Source organism: Squalius cephalus, assembly GCF_949319135.1.
Source record: "Squalius cephalus genome assembly, chromosome: 11".
NCBI lineage: Eukaryota > Metazoa > Chordata > Actinopteri > Cypriniformes > Leuciscidae > Squalius > Squalius cephalus.
Genome location: NC_137132.1, coordinates 4,427,391 through 4,443,793, shown reverse-complemented (window position 1 = coordinate 4,443,793; position 16,403 = coordinate 4,427,391). Strand labels below are relative to the sequence as shown.

General features: G+C 37.0%; 1 long non-coding RNA gene across 2 annotated transcripts; it reads right to left on the bottom strand.

Moving 5' to 3' along the window:
* Positions 1–3,038: 3,038 nt before the first annotated feature.
* LOC307167665 lies at positions 3,039–15,902 on the bottom strand. Of its 2 annotated transcripts, XR_013822840.1 has the most exons (4): positions 15,879–15,902; positions 5,517–5,560; positions 5,104–5,338; positions 3,039–3,687 (listed from the first exon to the last, which is right to left on the bottom strand). It is a non-coding gene; the product is annotated as an uncharacterized lncRNA (long non-coding RNA). The 2 variants fall into 2 exon arrangements; XR_013822841.1 differs by lacking the exon at positions 5,517–5,560.
* Between the last annotated feature and the right edge of the window lie 501 nt (positions 15,903–16,403).

Genomic DNA, 16,403 nt, shown 5'->3' with positions numbered 1-16,403 from the left:
AAAAAAATGTTACACATAAGCTGTGTCCCAATGTAAAGGCTGCATCCTTCAAAGACCGCGGACTTCAAATGATGCAGCCTATGCGTCCTCCGAACGACGCACCTTATAGCCTCCGTAGGATTTCCTAATTGCGCAGCCAAGTGTTGCCGATTACCACTCCAGGTGCCAAGCAACAGTGCGAGAGTATGCTGCCATCCTGATAATTCATTTGATATAATTGAGTAAATAGAATTGGCTATTGTCATTTTTATGTTTTATATTTTACTGGAGGACATGGTAAGGATGTTTCAGGTCATGTACTTTCGGCTTAGCCGAAGATTCAAATGTTCATTTATATCATCACAGATCTCCGTAATCTAGAATACCTTCGAGATGCAAGAAGACTCAACACCCTTCAAGCCCGCTGGTCACGCTTCTTCACTTCTTAACTTCAAAGTAACCTATCGACCAGGAGAAAAGAACATAAAACAACAATTACAATGGCGGACTACATCGTCTTTCTGCAAATGTTTCTCCTGGCTTTGCAATCCTACATTGGGGTCAGAAGAAGACGTTTAGAACACGTGTGCTGCATGTCTGGATTACTATAGACGGAGGTTACGTTCGAGAAGAAGTTCGACAATAAGCATGTGTATACATACTTATAAACATGATTTTGGGTTATTATATCAAGGATCGCTTTTTAAAGAATGTTAGTTTTATTATACATTTTATTTTATTTTTATGTAAATTTCACATTCATAAATGCAAGTTTACAAAAGGCAAACCTCTTTTTATGGTGCTTGAAAAGGAGATTAAAATGCATGTAGATGCAATGTCTAAATCTAAAAATAGTAAAGCAATTAAAACGATTAATATAGCCTACAGTATGCTCCTCCTTTAACATTTTCACATAATATAAAAAATAAAATATGATGAATGGTGCTGACCTGCAAAGTATATTCTCTGTATTTAAATTGCATTGTAATATCCTATGGAATTGTTATATGTATAACGTTTATCTGTTTGTAAACTGATGCTTATGTACCCTCTCGTCTTTTTTTTTTTTTTTTTTTGTCTTTTTTTCTCCCTTGTTTCTTTTTGTTGAGGCATGTGAAATATTTTTTGTTATATGAGATATGGGACTGTACATGCTACCTGTTGTTGACAATAAAGCATTTAAATAAATAATAATTTTAAAAAGAATTATAAAAAACATCACTCTCCGGGATTCCCCTGCGGTCTCAGGACACTCAAAGTAACTCAATGGACAAAATACAGTGATATACACACGTTTCTAACTTCAATAGCATTTGAAGAGAATGACTTACAGCCATACAACCAACTGTAAAGTGTTCATGTAGGTGCCAGACATGATGCACACTTTTAGATTTTTGATATTTAATAAAATAAACTGTCAAATCATGCGTAGTTGTTCCAGGGCGGCTGGGAATCCCCAGCACAGTGAGCAATATAAAGTTAAGAAAGAGAGAAATATATGTCTACTACCTCAGATTTAACGTTTGTTCTGTACATCAGCATCGGGGAATAACATGATCTCAGTCACGACAGAGAAAGCTGTGCAAAGCTTACATGTACAAAAGTAACAGTGAAGACTTCAATGTAAACACAGCTTTTGTGTCTTTGTCAGCATTTCCATATGATAATCATCACAATTCATTGCCCTGATAATAATCACAAATAACCCACTGCTTGCTCCATTTCTGTAATTCACCAAATGAATGAGTCTCTCACCCGTTGCTCTATAGTTTTCTTTGTCAACAGCCACGGGCACTAACAGCTATGGAGATCATCAATCGGCAATCTACTGATATTCCTGCCATTCCCGGATGTCAAATTTTGAATTTTCTGTCGAATTTGAACCACTGAATTTGTGGAAGCGAAATAAAATGGCCCGAAAATTGCCGGTCGAATATTATAGGCGGTATATTTAAACAGAATGAACATTTTGGAAGTGAAATCTGAAGGTGAAATATTCACAGCTTAAATATACAACCATGTTGAATTTCAGCCCATAAAAATGCAAGACCTGAAAATACAATGCTTTAAAATGCAAGCAGGGTTAATGCAATGCATATTTTTTCAAGTAGTGCAATTCAACAAGCTTTTTTGTTTCAAAAATATGTGTCATTATTTTGCTTCCATAAAGATGGACATTTTGGTCTCTAAAGTTTGTTTCACACTATAAACTGCTTTGATTTGGAGTGAGAGATACAGGGGGAGTGGCTTTATTGTATCAGATACATGTCACTGCACTGATTGGTCCAGTTTTGGTCTGCGATCTCTAACCCAGAATAAAACCTGCTCCGGAGCAGCTTAGCCGTGTAGCGTAAGTTACCATGATGATGAACACAACTAAAAACAATCCACTTTGCTCAAACTAATCTCGAACTTTACCTGTTAGAAACTGAAGCCGGCTTTGTGCAACAGGCCACAGGACGTTTTTATTGCTTTACTAGAGACAAAGAACTGCCTTACACTGACAGCTAAATGACAAGTCAGAAAGTTACAACTCAAAAACAACTTCCACAAAACTAACGTCACAGATCGAAAGTTTATTTCATTTATACGTTTGCTTTATCTGAATCTCAGTTTATATTAATTATTGGATCTGTAGAAACCTTTTACTCACAAAATCACACATTGTCAGTGAAATGGTAATTTTATTTGTTGTTATTGTACAGATGTTCATTATTGTATATACATCTGTTTATGTAATAACAGGCTTTATGTAATTAAAACAAAAGTAAAAAAAAAAAAACTGATCAAATTCAGGGAATTGTTTCATATATTAACAAATAACTGATTGTTGTTGTTTTTATACATTTGTTTCCAGTCTCTTTTAATTTTGGTATTTCTTTGAGTAAGCATTCAATCAAAATAATTTTCTTTCTTGTTCTCTAACATATAAAACACAAATCTTGTGGCATTTCACAGAAACACTAGTTTATTAGTTAACTAACTACACATTTACTTTATGTGAATCTAACAAAACATTTGCTCACTGTGACACAGAACAATGCTTTCTAATATGAGTCCCTAGATCATTTGATCGGGTGAAACTCTTCTCACACTGAGTACAGTCGTACGGCTTCTCTCCAGTATGAACTCGCTCGTGTGATTTCAGGTTTCCAGACAGAGTGAAACTCTTGTGACAATATGAGCACTTGTAAGGTTTTTCTCCAGTATGAATTCTTTGGTGCCGTTTCAGATCACCAGCTGTAGTAAAGCTCTTCCCACAGTCAAAGCACATATGATCTCTCACTTCATTATGTGTTTTCTGGTGCAGTTTAAAACTGTACAGCCTTGAAAAACTCTTTCCACAGAGAGAACACACATAAGGCCTCTCATCTGAATGAACTTTCAGGTGATATTTTAGATTTGATGATGAAATAAAATCTTTACCACACTGATCACAGTTAAATGGTTTTTCTCCAGAGTGACGGAGCAGATGAACACTGAGATTTGATGCTTGAGAAAAACTCTTTCCACACTGAGTGCATGTGTACGGTTTCTCTCCAGTGTGAATTCTCATGTGTACGTTAAGGTTTCCTTTCTGTGAGAAACTCTTTCCACACTGAGTGCAGGTGTGCGTCTTTTTGGCTTTTGTTCTCTGAATTGTAAAGTTACGATGTTCCTCCTCCACTTCATCCAGTTCTTGTCTTTGCTCTTTCACTCTCACCTGGTCTAAAATACACAGAAATACAGTTAGAATCAGTTCAAGTGAAACCTTATTTAAAGGTCCCGTTGCATGCGATCCCATGTTTCAATCTTTAGTTAGTGTGTAATGTTGTTGTTAGAGTATAAATAATATCTGTAAAATTATAACGCTCAAAGTTCAATGCCAAGCGAGATATTTTATTTAACAGAAGTTGACTACAACAAACGGCTGGATTGGACTACACCCCTCTACATCCTGCTTTAGTGACATCACCAGAACCGTGTTTAGACTAACCTCCGCCCACAGGAACACAGGCGTATTGATGGCGAAATGTCAACAGACGGTTGATGTTTATCTATAATCGGATACCGCAAAAGTTTAATTCGAAGTTGTTAGTTTGCTCTGTCCATTTCACCACGGACTGTTTTTCTAACCTGGGATAATATCAAGCAGGCTTCTCTCAGCGTTTCATACTGACGAAGGGGACAATTTCAACTATATTCCAGCAAGCGGTAAGTAGTGATTTAATATGGAAGTAGCGATCAACTTCACATCGTTTCTCTTAGTAGGATGAAAATAATCTTACTTAAACTGTGATTAATATACAGAAAGCGATCACAGAACAATCCCTTTCCAATCGCCCAAGCTGCTGTCGGTGACACAGCGCGAGTTTATCTGGACTCTTGCCAAAACTCGTTATGAAATCAATGACGCTGTTACACTGCACAACGAAGCTCTGACTGTATTTATATGCCTCATGTTTGCATTGGTGAAAGCATTAGTGAGAGTGCAGAAACTGCGTTGCAATGATAAGATCTTTCACGCGATCAACAGACTGTCATCTGCTCAATGCTCATCACTGCAACCTTTTATGTGATTGAAATAGATCTAAATACTTAAAAAACTTCTCACGATTCGTTAATCCCGATAGCTGTAATAGTAAAAACGTATAATAGCTGTAATAGTAAAAGTTTTCCAGATAGTTCCACATATAATGCCAGATATGTCATATGCAAGCATTTCAGCCAATCACAGCAGTGGGAGTTTACGCTGAAGTCTCACAGCAGACACGCCCCTTCAAACAGAGTGTTCAAACCAGGGAATGAAATCAGGCTAGGAAATATGCCTTTTACTTCTAAATTATAACAATTTTTGATCTAAAAAACATACTAACATTATAAGGGCACCCCTGGAAACATGATAAAATAATAAAAATAATCCATGGAATGGGACCTTTAATAGCAGAAAGCAACAGAGATCAGATCTTTCACTTTTTGTTCTGTGATTCACTTGTTAATATAGTAAAAATATGTTTGACAACTGCCATATACAAGGTTATGATCATTCAGATGCATTTCTCCATCATTTATCATCCATATACTGCTTATTAATTCACATCTACCAAAGCAGTCGACAATGAAGAAGCAAGAATGGACACCAACCTATTTGTTCCTCAGTATCTTCATGTTTTATTCTGGATGGTTCTGGATCACTCATGTCTTCAATCTCCTCTTTAATAAACTCCATCTTTAACAGTCACACAGATTTCAGCTGCTACTCCTGGAGTTTGTCCTTCTCTTGTAGGATGATGGGAATATTCCCAGTATTTATTGGTGAATTGTTGTGGGAGGGGCTTCACTGCAGGTGTGAACTGTGATCACTGTGTTTTTATCCAATCTGCATTTAAAAAGTACAGAGCCATCATGTTAAACTGCTGCTGAAAAACCTCTTTGTCTCCAAAAGTTCCCTGTTTTCAGCTCATTCATTATGGTGATGTCTGAGATCTTCTGTAAATTGGCACATTAAGCTCATTTTATTGGTGTCAACAGGCTGAAACAAACTACATCATCATCACCTTTAACTTCAGTTCTTGTCTTTGCTCTTTCACCTCCATCTGGTCTGAAACATATTAAAACATTAAGTTGTTAGAATGAGTTCAAGGAGGATAAATGTGAATTTTCAAGTGAATCCTGATTTAATAACAGAAAACAAGTGAGATCTGCTTATCAAATATTATATTTTTGATGTACCAAAGGTTAGTTTTGTAATCCTCTTGTTAAAGGACAAGTTCGGTATTTTACACTTAAAGCCCTGTTTTCAGATCGTTTCTGATGAAATAGAACGGTTAAGATTGAAATTTGGACACATGCTGCTGGCCCGAGAATTTTCGATTTCTGTGGTAGCACACCCCCCCTAACCCCCCCCCCCCCCCCCCCCCGGCGGCGGAGTAATACCGTACCTCACAGCACATCCAATACAAGTCAATGGAGTTACAAAAACTACGATAAAACCTGTTGGAAAGCATCTTTTGCAGCGATTTTTGTGTGAGCATATCAGTGAACACCCCTGCGCACTCGGTGAGTTTCACGTCTTTGTAAACGAAAGTTTAATGCGTTTTAGGAAGGATTGTTCCAGTGCACCTATGCAACCATTGTGGAGGTGGGGGGGTGCTACCACAGAAAGCGAAAATTCTCGGGCCAGCAGCATGTGTCCAAATTTCAATCTTAACCGTTCTATTTCATCAGAAACGATCTGAAAACAGGGCTTTAAGTGTAAAATACCGAACTTACCCTTTAATAGTCAAAATGTGAACGACAACTGCTGTACAAGATTATGATATAAGTGCATTTATATTCCTAGATTATTTGCTAACACAGCTCTTATGATTGGTATCTAATCATATAGCCTATTAAGCATTTTAACTAATTTAAAAAAATCATTAAATCAGCCATCATTATTTTTAACGTTGAAAATTATGTTGTGTAAAAGGTAACTAAAGAATTAAACAAGAGAATCTGGTTATTCAGATAATAGGCTAAATGTTTTGTCTTTGAACTTTCGTAAATCAAAATTACACACCAGTGAATGTTGTCAAAAAATGTCTTGTAAATATATAGCAGATTTCACCCAGCAACACAAATGCACCACATCTGCAGTTTATTGACAGAGGACAGACAATCAACACACACACACACGTCTTCAGATTCACTGCTTTTCAGCTGAAGGATGCATGAGAAAAGACATGTTAAAGGGATAGTTCACTTTGAAATAAAATTTTGGTATGTTTTAGCTTACCTCAAGGGCATCCAAGATGTAGGTGTCTTTTTTTTCCGCTGTAGTTTCAATTTTGATATTTTTAGGTCAAACCGTTCTTGTCTCTCAGTCATTTGATGCAGGTCTATGGTCACTGTCTCAAAGAGCATGCTCAGAGTCCAAATTAAACAATTCCCCATCGTCCAAATTAAACAATTCCCCATCGTAAGTACACATTGATGGCCTAAGACACGAAACGAGCGGTTTGTGTGAGAAAACGAACAGTATTTATATAGTTTTGACCTCTTATACACAGCCATGTCCAAGTAATCTGAGGACGCGCGCGCATCCTGGTGTGTGACGTGTACGCAGACTGGTGCATAGCTATATACACTAGGTGTCGCCTTGTCTACGGCAGTTCATTGGAACGAATGTCTTTAAGGCGACATCTAGTGTATATAAATCTATACTGCGCCCTCAGATCAGATCACTTGGACGTGGCTGTGTATAAGAGGTCAAAACGATAGAAATACTGTTCGTTTTCTCACACAAACCGCTCGTTTCGTGTCTTAGGCCATCAATGTGTACTTACGATGGGGAATTGTTTAATTTGGACGATGGGGAATTGTTTTAATTTGGACTCTGTGCATGCTCTTTGAGACAGTGACCATAGACCTGCATCAAATGACTTAGGTAAAGTTGGTTTTATATTCGATATTCGCACATTCGCGGACTTCCGCGTTCAATAACTCGTGAACTAAACGTTGTTGCTACAGAAAACACCTATCACATATAACTACAGATAAAACACCAGAAGCTACAACATAATTTTCCTCAAAACGATCTTTCCTTCGCACTTGACAAAATACATTGATCTCTATGCGCAGGCTGCTAAGAAGGGACCATCTGCAAAGTGCAAACTCGAAGGAAAGCTCGTTTTGAGGAAGATTTAAATATTAAAACAATGTTATTTGTGTAGTAACAATATTCAGCTCACGAGATATTGAACGCGTAACTCTGCGAATATGCAAATATAAAACCAACTTTACCCAAGTTGCAGACTTGATCATGTAGGACCTCAGTACCACATACGTGGACAGCACCATGAACATAGTCAAGTAAAAAAAAAAAAAAACAGTTGCCAACCAGGGTAAAAATAGTTTCAGGTTAGATATTTGCTGCGTATTCACCTAGACTGCTTTAGTGTACTTTTGTGTAGGCTACTGTACATACAGTACTGTACTGTACAGTACGCAAATATGTTTTATGTAAAAGTTACAGTAATTCACCTAAAGTATTTTTTCATGTTCCAAAGGGTGTAGTGCTTTCCTAGTGACCACACTGACTTACTACAGGTGAAATTTTGACAATACCTCCCTTACTGTAAGTATAGTGCAAACATATTATTATTAAAAAAATACTGTAATTTCTCCTTTTTTCATGTTCCAGAGGTTATAGTATGTTCCTAGTGATCACTCTACTCAATTAATTTTGATAAATGTATTAGGTAAAAGCATGTATTAGAACTGCTGTTCCTTGTACAACACAATTCTTTCATTGATTAAAAAAATGCAGATATTTTAGGTTAATCATATTTTCAACGTTATAAATAAGCAACACCCTTATTGTAATGATTCAAGTTAAGTTTTTGTTATGAAGTCCTGAAGAAGTGGATTCTGGAACACACTGCTGCTTCAATGTATATCTAATGAGTGATTATAATCAAGGTATTAATCAATAGTTTTCCTTCTATATATCAAATGAGTTGAATGACTTCTCTAGGCTTATGAGATTTTACTTAGTTATATAAATTACCAGTGTGATTATCGAAAATGTTATTTCATGTAGGCCTATCCTTTAAATGTCTGTATTTAATATCTGAGGTGTAACGTAAGGGTCTGGCCCATGCCAGGAATGCAGTAACAGTGCTTGCTCATTTAGCCCGGCTTCCAAAGATGAAATAGGTGTCACTACAGCCATCTGCTTTTCTAGGCTACCCTGATAGCAATGGTCTCAGGAGTCATTGAAACCTATAGTTGAGAGACCATTTCTTAGTTAAAGTCTTTACTTTACAGTTAGATTTAAAGTATCCTCTCCTTGAGAGAAAGAACATGTTATCTTAATGTTTTGAGAAGACTCTCCTCCTCACCAAATCCAATCTTGAAGAAACTGTGTCTGTGTGTGTTAGTATTCTTGGTTACAGGTTAAGGAACAAGTGGAAATATAGCTGCAAGCAGCGATACGGGGCAAAGCCTCTGAAGCAGCAGCAAGAGCAGGAATAGTAAAAACAACAGAATTTGAAGAAAAAAGAGCTGGTTTAGAAGTATAGGTGAAAATGAACTCAAAATGAACAGAAGTTCAGATGAGAATGAACATAGAATGAACAAGACATACATTAATCCAAGAGGAAGAAAGATTAGTACAACGTTGAATAATAAAGGAATCGACATGACACAACATTACACACAATTTTTTAAAATCATGCCACGTGGGGCTCGAACCCATTATCTCTGGGTCAGATACCTGTCACTCATATCATTGCGCCACTGGGAAGTTGTGTTTTTGAAGATGAAGAAGGTCCAATAGTTCAAGTGAGAAGCAATTCAAAATGAATAATTTTTGTATAAATTTGCTGAATGTTGTATTTATCGAGTTTGTTCACATATAGGCACCATGTCTGGAACAGAAGAAACTTTTCCACCACTTAAGGCCACAATACCTCTTGCGATCTGGGAATGTGTCACACAGCATTCAAACCCACAACTGGAATGGTTCATGGTTCATGCTAACCAATTAGCATGCTAAGCTAACTACCATAAGGCAACAAATACAGGTCAAATTTGGAGAAAAATATATCGGGAACGGTAGCAAAAATCAAAAATCTGTTCAGTCACTTCTGTGTGGCTCGGTCCAAAGATCATCTGAGCCAATTTTCGTAAAAATTGAACAAAATTTGAATGAGGAGTAGCACAAAAAAATTGAACACTGTACTTTTCAAAATGGCCACTACTGTAATGGGCGGAGTCTTAATGTAAGATATTGATTGTGATCACCATAATGAGTGGAATCAGGTGTACTAAGTTTCATTTTACATCTATTTACATTCACATCTACATCAAAGGGTTCAAAAGCTATAACCCTTTTAATGTGGAATTTTTGAACTGGTTTGAAGCGCTATAGAGTTGGTCCTACAGACTCAAAAATTGGTCCAATTACTATTCATTACAATCACTACAAGTGTGGAAGGTCACGACATGCCTAAATTCAGGGTCCGAATGTCAGCCGCATAATTGATGGAGATATGCTTCAGTCTATCTATGTGTAGAAAATGTGTGATTATTTATTAGCCAATCAGAATCATTCAACCTAAAGCAATGACAAAGCTTAGCCCTTGGTGAAGGGTATAATTGCTGTGATTTTTGTAAATGTAAGGGGAAGCGGCCTACTTTTGATCACTGGAGTAATCACTCCTTGTGATTCTTGAAGCTGACTTCTGCCTGATGAAACTGCAAACTATCTTCAGTAAAATTTCCTTTAATTTATTATAATTCTGACTCTTGTCTTAAATTGACTGCACTAACGCCTGGTCTTAATAAATCCTATCTGGTCCTTGGGTCTTTAACTGTAAGTCCCAAAATACAGATATACAGTGGTAATCCATATTGAAACCAGGACAATGAAGCAGAAGTTTCAGCAGATATTCTTTAATGATGTTCCACTGTAGTGTTGTCAAAAATATCGATATTTCGATAAATATCGATACTGAAATATCTGAACGGTACCAATACTAATTTCCCGAAGTATCGATACTAGCCGAACTGTCACTTTCACTTCTCTCCAAAGGCGCGTTGACAAACTCCACACGCACACTTGTCTCATGATTCGCTCTTGTTAAATAGCAAAAGTGAAGTTAAATGGGTCCGATCACACCTGACGTGTTTTTGCAGTGAGAGGCATCTATTTTCAATTGGTTTCCAGCAAACGCTCTGCGCGCTAATTATGCGCCTCGCGAGCCTTCCGTTTTAGTGATGAAAGCTACAGTTGCTTGAGCGCCCGGCCCGGAGAGTGCGATGATGGAGGATAAACTTGTGGTGCTCTCACGTACAGGTTCAGTTACTACTGTTAATAATAATGTAGCCCCTATTAATGTACTACAACCTTAAACAAACAAAAAAAATTACAGTATTATATTATTATGTAAAACAGTATTATTAGGTATTGTCAAAATTTCACCTGTAGTAAGTCAGTTTGGTCACTAGGAAAGCACTACAGCCTTTGGAACATGAAAAAATACTTTAGGTGAATTAGAGTAATTTTTTATAAATATATTTGATTATTGTACGTACAGTAAAGGAGGTATTGTCAAAATTTCACCTGTAGAAAGTCAGTGTGGTCATTAGGAAAGTACTACAACCTTTGCGATATATATAAAAAAACACTATAGGTGATTTACAGTTTATTTCATAAACATATGTAATAAACATATGTAATAATATGCTCATTACATAAACATATTTGATAATTGTATAGTAAGGGAGTTTTTGTCAAAATTTCACCTGTAGTAAGTCAGTGTGGTCACTAGGAACATGCTACAACCTTCGGATAGTAAAAAATCCCTTTGGTGAATTAATGTAATTTTATTCTAAAAATATTTATGTACATAATGTACAGTGAGGCAGGTTTCCTAAATACAATCATTTAGGGCTGCACAATTAATCGAATTTTAATCACGATCACGATTTTGGCTTCCCACGATCAAATTCGCGTGATCGAGCGATATTTAAAATGCGTCATTCATTCACGCTTTGTATTAAAGTTTTTTTTTGTTTTTTTTTCAAAGCCAGTCTAGCGCGCTGTAAAGCCGCTGTCTGATCACGTGCGTCCATGCACCAATCAGAGTTGTTCCCTGCACCGCGCAGCAGCTCAATCAGTTTCCAGATGTAGACAGTCACAGACAGAAGACAGAGTAGCGTGAGGAAAATACCACAACAGATAGCAGGCTATAATCTATCTTAACAAAGAAAAAATGTCTAACGTAGCAGAGGGAGCGGCCGAGGGGCTTGTCCCGAGAATCGGATCGTCATCCATTGTGTGGAAACATTTTGGGTTTCAGGCAAGTGACACAAAACAAGAACAGGTCATATGCAAAGAGTGCCATTGTCACGGTTTGGGTTTTGTTTATTGTTCCTGGTTCTTGTCTGTCATGTGATCCCCTGTTCTAGTCATGTGATCTTGCCTTGTGTTCCCCTGTCTGTTGTCATTTTGTCATTGGTTGATTGTTTAAATGTTCACAGGTGTCCCTTGTCTCGTCATTAGTCCAGTATGTATTTAAGCCCTGTGTCTAGTTCAGTCTTTGAGTTCTTGATGTTGTTAAGTGGATGTTGGTTGTTCTGTTCCTGAGTCCTGTTCCCCGTTCCTGTATTTGAGTTTGTAAGTCTGGAGTTTGTTTAATAAAGTGAGCTGCATTTGGATCCTGCTTCCTCCATGTTTCAACCGAATCATAACAGCCATAAAGTTGTTTTGGCACCACAAAGCAACACAACGAACCTCTTTAACCACTTAAAAAAACACCATAAAGTTCAATACGATGAATGTATGAGGGCCAAGAAATGCGTTGCAAAGACTAATCATCCCACAACATCTCAGACATCCATCGAAGCGAGCCTCTTTAGCGCATCACCATACCCATCCACCTCTCAAAGACACAGTGAAATAACAAATGCAGTCGCATTTCATTTGGCTAAAGACATGTGCTCAATAAACACGGTGACAAACGAAGGCTTCAAATTCTTGGTCAACACTCTGGATAAACGATACGTGATCCCCTCGCGTAATTATTTTTCAAAGGTGGCACTACCTGCGATGTACAGAAAACGCAGAGGGGAAATAGAGCGTGATCTTGCCAATATAAAGTACTTTGCAACTACAACGGATCTGTGGTCAAGCAGGACAATGGATCCATACATGAGTTTGACAATTCATTACATCGATGAGGATTTTGCAATGCAGAGTCGATGCTTGCAAACATCTTTTTTCCCGCAAGATCACACGGGAGAGTCAATTGCCCAGGGCCTGAGGGAGGCGATGGCCTCTTGGAGCTTGCAGGAGGATCGGCTTGTCTGCATTACAACAGACAACGGAGCTAATGTGGTGAAGGCAGCTTCTCTAAATAATTGGACTAGGCTTCAGTGCTTTGGCCACAGACTCCATCTAGCAATAGGTGAGTAAAAGTTATTTAAAAAAAATATTTAAAGAATTGTATATTAAGTAAAAAAAATATATATTAAAGAAAAATATTACAATAATTGTATATTAATTAAAAATATATATAATTAATTGAAATAATATGCTATTTGTGATTATTAATTGGAGTTGATCAGTACTTATTTTGCTAATGTGTGTGAATATGTTACTGATAATAACAATAGTAGCTTAATATAACAACTGTTATTTCTGCTAGTGTTAAGAAACCAAAACCAAACAGTTTTACTCATGTTGTCTGACATAAGATTTAACTAACTTTAATCTTGAACAATATGATTCGGGTTGTTTATCAAATCTGTGGTTTAATTTTACATATGATTTGACATGTTCATGTTCTTTTTTAGAGAATGCAATGAGAGATCCTCGGATTGATCGAGCAGTGGGTCTCTGCAAAAAGCTGGTAAGCAGTTTCTCTTACAGCTGGCGACGTAAAAAGCAGCTCACGGAGGCACAAAGAGAACTGAAGCTTCCAGAGCATACACTGAAGACTGAGTGTCCCACAAGGTGGGGATCAAGGCAAGCAATGATTGCACGAGTCCTGGAGCAGCAGAGGGCGATTTCTCAGGTCTTGTCCGATGACAGAAAAGCCAGACACCTCATCCCTACCTGGCAGGACACAGATGTCCTTGAGGCCATAAACAAATCCCTCAGCCCTCTATTGGAATTTACTGATGCGCTTTCCAGTGAGAAGTATGTCAGCGTTTCCTTTGTGAAGCCAGTCCTCCACCTTTTCAGATCCTCCATCTTGAAAGTGAACGATGATGAGACAGACCTAACCTGCACCATCAAGACAAAAATCCTGAGCTATCTGGATGAAAAATACAATGACCCTCTGACACAAGAACTGCTTGATATGGCTTCTGCGCTAGATCCACGGTTCAAGCTCAGCTACGTCAGTGAGGACAATGTTGCACCAATTCATGCCAGACTGACTTCTGAAATGGCGAGGACTGCACCTGCAGCCATGGCTGTAAGTAAATGTATATAATTGCAAAATATATGATAAATTAATGCTTTTAAGTGGATTAAAATGATATGAAATCCAGTGGCTTAATGTACTCTCTGGAAATGAGTGTTGAATATGTTTAGATTATTAGGGCTATTTATTAATCATATCTTATTTACTCTTCAAGGAGATGGGCCCAACAACTGATCCCCATGATGAGACTGCTGAGGATGCACCCACTACAAAAAAGAAAAAGACCTTGGGGAGTTTCTTCAAGACTGCTGAGGGAGCAGCGGCAGCCACACAAAGACTCAGTCCTCTCCAAGAACAACAAGCTATATCTTCTGAGCTACAGTCGTACCTACAATCAGGTAACCTGGACAGTGAGGAGGACCCACTAGACTGGTGGAGGGAACATCAGAGACTCTTCCCACGTCTCTCAAAACTGGCAAAGAAATACTTGTGCATCCCGGCTACAAGTTCTCCCTCTGAGAGAGTGTTCAGCACAGGGGGGAATGTGGTGACCTGCCTTCGCTCATCCCTCAAGCCAGAAAATGTTGACAGGCTAGTGTTTCTTTCCAAAAACCTGTAAACTACAGTACTCTTTTCGGCATAGTTCTTCTGCCTTGAAATGTTCTTATTTGGTTACATTCTGTTATGGAATATTTGTTTCTTATTGATTGTATATTTTATTTTTAGTTTATATTTTGCTTCCTAAAATATATTTACACATTGTAAAATGTAAAATAGTGCCCTGTTGAAGTTTTGCTACATTTTCTTTATTGTTTTAATTTATTTTTATTTATTCTTTAAGGAGATTCACTGAATTTTGGTGAATAAGAGGACCTATTTTATTTTGATGCACATATCTGTACATTAGCAGGAATGTTGCACAATATGGATGTGAAGGCAGTAAATGTAATTAGCTTGTGTGACAATAAAAAATTGTTTTGGTTAAAATCAACAAATAATCGTGATAATTAATCGTGATCTCAATATTGATCAAAATAATTGTGATTATCATTTTGGCCCTTATCGTGCAGCCCTACAATCATTATAATGCACTTTTTATTGTTGCTAAAGTACAATCAATAGCATTAGAACACATAATGTGAGAGATATTTGCTGGTACATCTGTACTTTGCAAAAATGTAGTTGTCTGTTTGCACACAATGAAAAAAAATATATAACTTTTTAGACGGTCCCTATCTTGTTTACCACACACATTGAATGTTCAGTGAACAGTCGCAACTTTGTATGCCATTAAAACAATATTTGCCCATTTTGATCGATTGTGGAGAGTGTTGTAGTTCACCATCTTTGTCCTAAAGATCATGCTTTTATTTTTCAAAAATGTGCTTTATTGCGCTTGTTATTGAGACAGTTTTTAAGCAAAAAGTGCGAATGTGCAAATATAAAACCAACTTTACCTAAGTCATCAAATGACTGAGAGACAAGAACGGTTTGACCTAAAAATATCAAAATTGAAACTACTGCGGAAAAAAATACACCTACATCTTGGATGCCCTTGAGGTAAGCTAAAACATACCAAAATTTAATTTCAAAGTGAACTATCCCTTTAATTACCGTCCTCCCTAACAGTAACTGCAATTCATCTAATACACAGGTCACACATATGGCTATAAACATACATTAACATCAAAATGAAAGTTAAACCCATTTAAACGACATTTCCACAGACTCAATCCACAAATTATATGTGGAGATTTCTTTTTTTCTAACGCACGTTAATAAAAGTCCAAAAACACATCAAACTGTTGACAGAAAAACGCATACATAACCTTATTCCGGTTTTGTGTCACTTCCATAATATAAACTAAATACTTCACTTAATTGTAACGAGGCTTCAGCAAAGTGAGGATCCATTTGCAGCTTTATCAGCAGCAAACACAACAGTAGAGACAAAGCAACTCGTAATGTGAAAACAGGCATAAGGTCAGGCAGCAAACTTACATAAATCAGTCCACAATAGAAAACTACGGAAGCCCTGAACCGCAAGGTGAGAAAAAAAATAAAGAAAACTTATCTCGTTATTTCGACTTAATAAGTCGTTATTTCGACATAATATCTCGTTATTTCGACATAATATCTCGTTATTTCGACATAATATCTCGTTATTTCGACTTAATAAGTCGTTATTTCGACATAATAAGTCGTTATTTCGACATAATAAGTCGTTATTTCGACATAAATATCTCGTTATTACGACATAATAAGTCGTTATTTCGACATAATATCTCGTTATTTCAACATAATATCTCGTTATTACGACATAATAAGTCGTTATTTCGACATAATATCTCGTTATTTCGACATAATATCTCGTTATTACGACATAATAAGTCGTTATTTCGACATAATATCTCGTTATTTCGACATAATATCTCGTTATTTCGACATAAATATCTCGTTATTTCGACATAATAAGGGGACATTCTAATATGCATTAAGCTACATTTAGCGTTCTTATAATGAGTT